Source organism: Callospermophilus lateralis, chromosome 7, assembly GCF_048772815.1.
Source record: "Callospermophilus lateralis isolate mCalLat2 chromosome 7, mCalLat2.hap1, whole genome shotgun sequence".
NCBI classification, from domain to species: domain Eukaryota; kingdom Metazoa; phylum Chordata; class Mammalia; order Rodentia; family Sciuridae; genus Callospermophilus; species Callospermophilus lateralis.
This window is the reverse complement of record NC_135311.1, coordinates 67002792-67013717: the sequence shown is the minus strand read 5'-3', so window position 1 is coordinate 67013717 and position 10926 is coordinate 67002792.

The following is a 10926-nucleotide window of genomic DNA, read 5'->3' as shown; positions in this document are numbered from 1 at the left end:
ATCTTGTTAGTATCCTGCTCTGACACTTTTAAATTCTTGTGTAATCATCACATCTCTTCCTATAGGGCTACCCATGTCAGAGATAAGACAAAAACTGTTTTGAGGGATAGTAATGAGTTTTTAAAAGATTTTCACAGAATAAAATTCACTCAGTAACCCACTTAATAATATTCTTCATTGTCAAAATCCCTCACATTCATACTTATGTCCATTTCTTGTTTGGAACTCAGGGGAGATATAGAACAGATGGTCACCATCTTTCCACCTAATGGACCTTCCTATTTTTATTTGGGTGGGATTTACATTTAAGACAGAAGTGTGGGGTCCAGTATTAAACTTGCAGAGGTTTTATTCTTTAAAAAGAGATTTTTTTCCTTTAAAAATATTATAACCCAATCTACTTTTTCTTTTTGCTCCCTCCCTGCCAAGGATCAAACCCATGGCTTCACAAATGCTAGGCAAGTGCTCTACCAGAGTCACATCCCTATACCTTGCCCTTTTAATTTTGATAGAATCTCACATCGAGTTGCACAGCCTGGCCTCCAACTTGCCATCCTTTATCTCAGCCCTCCTGAGTAGCTGAAATTAAGGTGTATGTTACTATGCATGGCTCTATTGTTCTTTTAAAATAAGAGCATAAGTTTATGAATTTTTCTCCCCTTGGCCAATTTCAGTGGTTTTCCAGGTTAAGAAGTCCAAGTGACATTTGAAAACATTTGCATTATGATGCCCTTTTGTAATCTTCAATCACCTTATCACCTTTCATTATCATTTGGCTTCACAAAAATTTGGGTCAATTCTTAAAACAATATGAAAGACCTCTTGTCGATGCCTGTAGCCCTGAAGAAGTCTTAGGATGTCCCCAGAATTTTATACCATTTCTTACCTTAATTTTCACATGCTTCGTTTCCACTTTGGTTTCTAATGATATTTACATGAAGTAAATTGGCATTAAAATGTATTAATACTTCTTGCTTTTAAACTTTTTGCTTCTAATTATGACTATTTTCCTTTCTCTTTGCGTCTGTTTTGTCTAAAGAATCTTGCTTATATTTCCATTTTTATCTTATTCCATTAAAGGGTCATAGTTTCATACAATCTTGTTAAAAAAAAGGTTAAATTTTTTTTTCTTGAATTTTCACAGAATGCTCCTTCTTTAGCATCTGTTAGAAAGATCACCACATACCATCAGAGAGCTTATTAGGATTAACTAGGGATCTGTATATTTGAGGTGCTTTGTAAGATATAGTATAATACTATGTCTGTTCTCCCAATAGCCAATAAAATATTTAGCAGTCTGAGGGATGACAAAGAAGTCTTAAAGAACACTTTCTATTTAGGCAAATCATATTGTTGCTCCTGAAATGTGAAATACTTCCACAATAATACTGAATACAGGAAGCTCAGTAGATTCAAACTCTGTGACTGGAGAAACTAGACGTGACTGCCTTGTTGAAAATTACCTCAATTCACAGTTTGAGGTATTAAACTAAAAGTTAAAACTTTACAGAAATTTCTCAAGTAGTGCTCTTTTCCCAGGAAACTGTGACAGAGAACAGAAAAATTTTTGGAGTTTTATGATAAAATTCCTGTTTGGAAGGTCAGTTCACTTGGTTTGATAAAGTGGTTTAGTTTTACTAATGTTTTATTACTTCTGTGGATTTTTAAAGTGTGGATTTTTAAAATATATCTAATTGCTTCTCAATTTAAATGGAAATTCAGTTTTTTGAAAACGTGGCTTTGATATAGGAAATAAGATCAGTGAATGTTTATAGGTCTATCGAGAAAACAGTTTTTAGAATAATTTCCACAACAAAGTTTACAGGATATAAAATTAGGGTGAAATTCAGTCTTTGTTATGAGAAGATGACACGCTCATGTTTAAGCAAATTTGGTGTATCCCACTGGGTTATGTGTCATTCAGTGAGATGTGCTCAGAGTCACGGGCCAGATGGTAAATGCAGAAGTCTTTTGCTAGAATACATCTCTATAGAGGATGACTTCACGTTGGACTTGGTGACCAGGCTGAACTGAATGCAACTCAGTCACGGTATATAAATCACATTAAGACTCTCTTTTATTTATGGCTTTACTTGTGATTTTGTCTGGCTTTAGTCTAATTGCTAGCCTCCATGTGGTGATAAGATGTGCTATCACCTCTTCTTTTTATCTTTGCCAAAATGAATTCTGCATCCCTTTCAGAGGCAGTTTCCAAAAAATTCACTGCTATATAAATCAATTATAATTAAGCATAAGCTTAATTAAAAGGATACCTTACTTTTTATATGCTATATTTGATATTCTTGATAATGTTCAGACAAATAAGTGTTGGTGTGGGTGGCTTTTTGTTCTAATGATATAATTTTAGAGGTGGAAGTAGTCTAATCCCTGGGGTTAGGAGAACTAAAATCAATATGAATTCAGGGTTTTGTGTGGCTAAAATCTGGGAACAACACAGGACTAAAAACCAAGTTATGATACCTGGGTATTTCTGTTAGCTTTTTATTGTCGTGACCAAAATACATGACAAGAACAACTTTGAGAAGTCATATTTTGAGCTTATGGTTTCAGATGTCTCAGTCTATACTCAGGCAACTCCATTGCTCTGGGTCCAAGGTTAAGGCAGAACGCAGAACGTCATGGCAGAAGGGCATGGCAGAGAAGAGCTTTATAAATGCATGGCAGCAGGAGCAGAGAGAGATCAGGGACAAAATATAAACCCCAAAGGCACACCCTCAATTAACTATTTGCTCCAGTCACACCCTCTACCCGCTTACAGTTACCACCAGTAGAGTAGCCCTTTCAAATTAATAATCCACCAAATGGACTAAATGACTGATTGACAACTCTCATAATCTAATCATTTCACCTTTGAACATTCCTGCATTGTTTCACACATGAGCTTTCAGGGAACACCTCAGATCCAATGACTAATCTCTGGCTTTCTTCAAATAATAACCACGAACTTCAAGTTTGCCTTCAACCTCTCTCCTCTTCTTCCTCTTCCCTTTGTTGTTATCACCATGACCATATTACCATCATCAACCGACAACAGTGGGAATTCTTTTATTTACTTGACAAAAGAAAGACAAATTTTGGTTCTATCATAGAAATGAAATGTTTCTGACAGGGTTTTAATACCAGAGAAAGTAGCTGTGTGAAAACCTGTGAGAATGGCAAATACAGGTAGTCTCAATATAGAAACCTTCTTCCTGCATCAGTTTTTTGACAAATGCTTTATGGAACACTTAACTTTTCCTCAGCTGTAGACCAATGGTCTTTTTTTTCTTTTTTCCCTACCTGGGCTCTTCAAGCATAACCCCTGGGTCGAGTATGCAATTGCGCTGAAGAAGTTTCCTTCCCAATATCCCATAGTGCTAACATTTTCTCAATACCTACTTTTAGAAACTGGATTCTCTTCAACTTACCTAGCTTATTCAAACTTTCATCATGTTCTCTACAGCTCCTACTCAATATTAACTCCCCTCGTAATATCTTAATTGATTGATTTGTATTTTATTCTGGCCTAAATCTGAAGGACCAATTACAAGGATTAATATTTACATTTAACATTGCATAAAAAAGTCCACTGAATCTATCACAGTAAGATAAATAATTATAATCTTGGTCTTCATAATCCTTCATGATATTCTTTCTTTATGCTGATATTACTTAGGCTGAAGTCCTAGGACAGATTTGTGTTAAGAGAGCAACTCACTTCAGAGTGTATGAGTGTATGAGAGAATCTACATCAAGCCAAATCTCTGCCAAGTTACATATTCTTTAGAACATTTATCTCTTTTATAAATACAAGTTAAAGAATAAAGAAAAAGAAGTATCAAAGAAAATTAGTCAATTCTTCAAAGTAAAAAGTTCTACAGGGACATATTAGGGTTTAAAGAAAACTCCAATTAAAAGTTTTTAAAACTTATCATTAGGTTTTTTAAAAATCCCTTTAAAACAAAGTGCAAGGTCCCTTAGGTTTTTGTTTGTTTTTTAAGTCTATTATCTATTGCTACCATTGATTCCAAAGTAGTAACTGCAAACTGCTTAGACAGGGCAATTCAGATGAAAAATCTTGCTGACTACCAATCTGATTAAGCTCACGGATTCTTTATTCCTGGATAACACATCAGTGAAGAGTATTCTCCATAACAACTTCTCCTGGAACTGCACTCTAGTTCCTGTTTGGCCTCTATGCAGTAGAGACAGGAGGGAGAGTATGCTTCCATCAAGGTAGACTCAGCTTTGGATATTTTAACAATGTTCTTACATGAGAGGAAATGCTAAGGTCAAAGGATTATAAGAAAGAAAGAGCACTCAGCCTAGAAGTAATCATTTTTAAATTTTTGGTAACATGGAAAATTCCACCTTACAACAGACGAAACCTATTAGGGCTAATTCTTGGGAGGAATGAGGGCTGGGGTATGATACACTCACTCTTGGAAACTGGAGTGTGGCAAGTGCTCAATAACTACTATTATTATAAATGTTAGGTATTAGGGGTAGGGGAAAATTGGGATCAAGTACTTAAATGTGTACAGAGGGTAATGTATTTAGGGGGTAATGAAAACATTTTGGAACTAAGTAGAGGTGGATGTTGCACAACATTATGAATGTACTAAATGCTACCAACTTGTTTACATTAAAATGGTTGATTTTTTGTTAGGTCAGTGTCATTTACAAAAATGTTCCATGGAAAAAGAGACCGATTCAGCTTGGAATTCAACAATTGCATATGGATTTTTCTTTGAGGCAATTACTACACTTCAGTTTTCAGCAAAAAGGCTTTATGCACCCTTCACACAGACTATTAAGTAGTGAATATTCAATACTTGATAAAACTTTTAAAATAATATGGAAGTAAAATTTCAGGTGACTCAAAAGAGGGGAGGGATGAGGGAAGATAGTGAATGGGAGGGAAGAAGAGCATATTAAGGTTCTTGTGTTATCGGGAAAAGATATAGATACTGATTGAGATAGATGCTAATTAAAAATAAATTAATATTTGTTAAAAAATTAAAGAGTGAAGAAATTATGGGAGCAGAGGTGATTCCAACAGAAGTTCTTTCTCTTCCCTCTGAACACTAAACTTGTAGCTTCACCTAAGCCAAATGGCTGAGGGGAAACACAGACAACTGGTATAAATCTAAATGAGGATTAAGGCTCTGTTGGGGTCCTTCCTGTAAGAAAGAAAAGGAAATGATATGGAGTTTTCTTCTCCATGTGCTGAAAATTAGGGTTAAGAATCAGAGGTGACAGATCCTAGGAAAAACTTGACAATCAGGGATATGTGGGCTCCAGAGAGAAAGTCAATTCTGGCCTCCATGTTAAGTGTATTTTATCTTTATAAAGCCCAAGAAGGAACTGAACTTGAAATCAAGAGATTATAGAGTGCTCAGGGAAATCAGGGAGACCAGGGAACAGAGACTCCCTTCAGTGCCCTAACAGGGACTGCCACTTTATACTTTCCATTCTTAGAGGATTACTCAGATGCAGTATATTCCAACAAACAGACTAGAACCCAGTGAGCTTTAAAGAAAAATAACCTATGCAAGGTGGCCCAGATCCAATAATCCGAATTTGTCCTCAATAAAACAGAAATGCTACAACAGATAAAAAACAGAAAAATACATAAGACCATTTAAAAAGCTTCAAGTAACACACATACACACACACACACACACACACAAAACTTCTAAAGGATAATAGTAGTTTTGAAATACAATTTTAAAAGAAGGATGGTCACTGTAAGTACAAGATATATCTCAAAGTACAAAACAAACATAACATAAATGGAAATCAGGAGGAAAAAGATTTGAAGAATACATCAAAGAAATGCAGATAATGGGAGTTCTAGAAGGAGGAAAAGGAACAACTGGAAAAATTAAAGTATTAGCTAGGCAATAGCAAATTTTACCTGAGTTAGATTTTTTTTTTTTAAACCGGATTTGCTCATTAAGTTCCAGGGTAGAATGATTGAAGACAGACAGACCGACACACACACACACACACACACACACACACACACACACACACACGGTATCCTGAACTCCAAAAATCTTTTGTCAAATTACTTATAAGGGAAAAAGTCAGACTAGCAATCAAATGGCCAGTCTATACACTCTGAGAGAAAAGAACTGCCTTGATAGGATCTTTTACCCATTCACTTTATTATTCACCTTTCTGGGAAAAAAGGAAAACAACAAATTAGAAAAGACAGCTCACAGAGAATAAAAGAGAAAACATTAGTAAGCCATGTAAAACAAAATTTAAATGGAGGATAGATTTGTCAAGATTATGAAAATGGATTCAAAACTTTTGGAACAGAAGAAAAGGATAGTAATATCATCCTAAAGATCTGTGAGAATACTGAAGATGTATCTTAAAGGACAAAGGATTTGCTCTACCAGTTATCAGAACACAGTATAAAACAAATCCCTGTAATGAAATACAGTATTCATTTAGAAAAAGAAAGAACAGTTAACAGAAAAGAAATTCCACATGCAGATCCCATACATGAGAATTTGGTATGTGACAAACACTGTTTAATAAATGATGTTGTTAAAATTGATTATACATTTTCATGGAAGGGAGAAATGGACTCCTGTGCTATACTGTAAGCCAAAACTAACTTCAAATGGACTAAAGACTTAATTCTTAAAATGACCCCCAAAAATCTAAAAAAGCACTTGTATTATCTAAGGAAAGAGATACTTCTCTATGTCCCATATGATCCTATTCAAATATATATATATAAAATTCACAAATAAAACTCCATCAACCAATAAAAATATGGGAAAGGAACAGAAATGGTAAGCACAATACATAGAAAACAAAATAAATACACACGAATAAAATTCTTAGTTGAATAAATAGAAGCAAATCTAGTTTATAGTATTAAGCAACCCTTCATGACTTGCAAAACTTCTTTTCCACTTTATTTTTCACTTTCTTGCCACTTTACTTTTAGTTATTTTCAATTCAATAATTTAATGATGAAACATAAGTATCATCTATACACTCAGGAGCAATAGAGGTATTACAGTTATCACCTTGATAAAATATAAATAAGAAAAAAAACAGGAATAAATATTATAAAGCAAGAGATACATGTCAAAATTTTCAGATAACTGGCTCCCTGAAAATTTCAAGAAATAAGTGAAAAAATATTATCATAAGAGAACTTACTAAGGCAAAAAGACTATAAATAAGGCTGACACAACAGAACCAACAGTTTTCCTTTCCTTTACCACTACTGCATTAGAAAAAAATTCATTCACAATGGCAACAAAACTAAAACACAAATTCTAAGAGCAATCTGCGGTTCTCTATAAAGAAAACTAAGATTTTCCTGTAGCATATACAAAATAAATAAAAAACAATGTTTCTAAAAGGAAAGACCTACATTTTCCCATTTTTCACAAATTTTAATAATATTCCCAAGGAATTAGGTGAGCTTAAAAACACATAAGGAAGAGAAAAAAATGCAAAAGAATAGCCAAAATGTAATTTTTAAGAAAAATAGGGGAAAAGATGGAATTTGTACCCACACATAAGTTTGTTTTAAAGTAGCTCATTCATTTTATATGTCACTGGATATATCTATTATTATCAAGACTCTTCTAGGAAAACAGAAGTGAATAAAACATATAAAAACCCATTCTCAAGAGAATCAGTGCACATATTTCTTAAAATTCTCGATTAATAATATTATTTCATATAAGCACAAAAAGTTAACAACATAATGAAAAACTGAGTCAAAAACCTAAAAGAAAAGAAATCCAGTGAAGGCCATCCTAGTAGTGCAATCTTTTATTTTGCCCTGTGGGCAAGTCCTATGTGAAAGAAATAGCTGTAAAATCAGATTGCATTTTGATGGCAAAAGGTAAACTAGATATAAACCAGATCTAGCTCTTGCTAACTTTAGATTATCTGATTAGGCCAGTAAACTCAAAACTTAACTTGGATTAAGGTATTCTAAACTAATAGCCAAAGTTTTCAAATATAATGTTCAGCATACAAACTTCTGGGCAAAAAGAAACATGACACCATGAACAAGATGAAAAAGCATCAAAAGAACCAGATCTATAATATTTTTAAATTCCAGAATTATTAGATGTGAAATACAATGTGAACCATATTCAAAGGGGGGGGGAGCCAAACCTGGGTACTAGAAACAATAAAAAAGTATATCTGAAAAAGTACTAAATGAAATTCTAGACCTGACACTAGTGGCTGAGAAAATTAAAGTGGAAGGTAAATCAAAAGAGACTAGAATATAGCATTAAGAGTAAAAAAGAAAAGAGAGAAGGTAAATAAATAAAAATCTAGTGAAGGCAGTGAGAAGAATTTAAAATTGGAGTACCAAAAGAACGAGAGAAACGAGGCAGAAAAATTATATTGACTTTCTTCCAGAATCCAAAAGAGACTCCAAACTTGACAATAAAAATCCCTACACATAGATTGAAGTATTATAGTAAAAATTTCAGAAAATTAGATAAAAAAGAAAATCAGCCAGGAAATTTAGACAATGGACATTAGCAACAACTAAAGCAGAAACAAAGCCGAAAATGGTGGAATAAAAGCTTCAACATGTGGGGAGAAAATAAATGCATATCTAGAATTCCACACTCATAAAATATTATTCAAGAATTAAGTGAATAAAGGCCTCCTCAGACAAACAAAAGCCAAGAACATTTGCCACAAAAGACCTAAGAAACTTAAAAGGATGGAATTGATTACATTAAAATTAAGGATTATTCATCAAAAGTAACCATAAAACAAATGCAAAATAAAACAACAAAGTAGAAGATAACTGCAACACATACAATTTAAGGATTAGTGGAATTCCTACAGTTAATATGAACAAAGACAGATATCCCAAAAGAAAAAAAAGGGGGGACAATTTGTGAAGGCATTTCTCAAAGAGGAAATCCAAGTAGGCAATAAACATAAGAAAAGACAAAACCTAGGGAAATGTAAATTAAACTCACAATGAAATGCCACTTACACCAACTAGCAAAAATTTTTAAATTAGACCATATTATTAGTGAGGATCTGGAGGAACAAGGACTCTTATGCACTCCTGTGGAAATATAAACATGTGTGATCTTTTGAGTTTTGTTTTCTCTTTGAAGCATATACTCTATGACCAAAAATCCCCATTCCTTGGCATGGAGCCTAGAGAAAACTGCAATGGCATTTATCAGCAGAAATGTAAGAATATTTAGAGCTCCATAGCATTTAATGCCATAACTGAAAACCTAAATATGTATCAATAATAAAAATGGATAATTAAATGGTCACACTATAATGCAGTAACATACAATAATGAAAATACACTATAGCTAAGAGAACAGAAACGAACTTCAAGGACAACACTAAGCAAAAACTCCAAGACACAAAAGAAAACATGATTCCATTTCTATAAAATACACCAAGTAAAAATAAAGTACATGTATTCATAAGAAGTCAAACTCTTAAAAAAAAAAGAGTATATAAATGATTATTTTAAAAGTCAGAATTGGGCTAGAGATATAGTTCAGCATTCATAAGAACCTGGATTTGACCCTCAGCACTGCCACACAAACACACAAAAAAGAAAGGGTGAGATGAAGAGCTTAGTTGGGGGTGCTGGCAATGTTTTAAATCTTGTCCTTGTAAATAAAGTACTTTTTAATACAGTACTTTAATGTACTTCATCTTTCAGTAAAACAAATTTTGCATGAGGCAATCTGTACATACCTAAAAATTATTTGACCTATTAGATTAACAGTTCAGCTTTCTAAATTTAGTAACTGCATAATCAACTTGGAGTTGTGATTTTAAACTAGATATCTTACTAAATTATATGAAATATTAAAGTATTCAAGAATATACAAGTTTCTCCATATTTTGCAGGTTTAATTTTTTATATTTGGAAAAAATAATTTATGCACCAGTTTTGTTTTTTTTAATTTTTTTATTTTGGGGATGGACTGGGAATGGAACCCAGGGTCTCATGCACTCTACCACCCAAACACTCTACCACTGAGCAGCATTCCTGGCCACTGAGAACAGTTTAAATAAGAGAACTGAGGTTATTGAAATAGGAACTAAATGTGAATTAATAAATGTAGTTGAAAATATTTGTAAAATGTTATAAATGAAAGTAAACATTGTCTAAAAGTTCCTTAATTAAAGTATTTGCTGAAATTGCCTAAATTCACCAGTAGAAAAATCTGAATCCAAATATCTTTACTATAAAAAAATGCTCTTTGTTTAACTTACAATTGTTTTTATTTTTAAAAAAAAATTTTAAATAAATTTTATTTTAAAATTTTTATTTGGACACAATAACTTTATTTTATTTGTTTCTTTTTATGTGGTGCTGAGGATTGAACCTAGCACCTTGCATATGTTGGGTGAGTGCTCTACGGAGCCACACCACAACCCCAGCTCCCCAATTGTTTTTAATTTAAATTCTTCTTAGATGTGGTACTGGACACTGAACACTGAGCTATAGCTTCCTAAGCAGCTGGGATTACAGGCATATACAACAACACCTCACCTGAATTCTTCTTTTTTTGGCAGACATAACATTTTTGTATGTGGTGTTGAGGATTGAACCCAGGCCGCACACATGCCAGGCGAGCGCGCTACCGCTTGAGCCACATCCCCAGCCCCTGAATTATTATTATTCTATTTTCATGATTGATTTCTTTTTATATTTTAGAAATAATTATTTTAAATATTATTCAATATACAAGAAATTTAACGTAGGTTTAATTATGAAACTTGTGGTCTAATTCTTCTACTTGTATCCATATCTGTTTTTTAAAATATTTATTTTTTTAGTTGTATATGGATACAGTATCTTTATTTTATTTTATGTGGTGCTGAGGATAGAACCCAGGGCCTCACACATGTGAGGCGAGTGCTTTA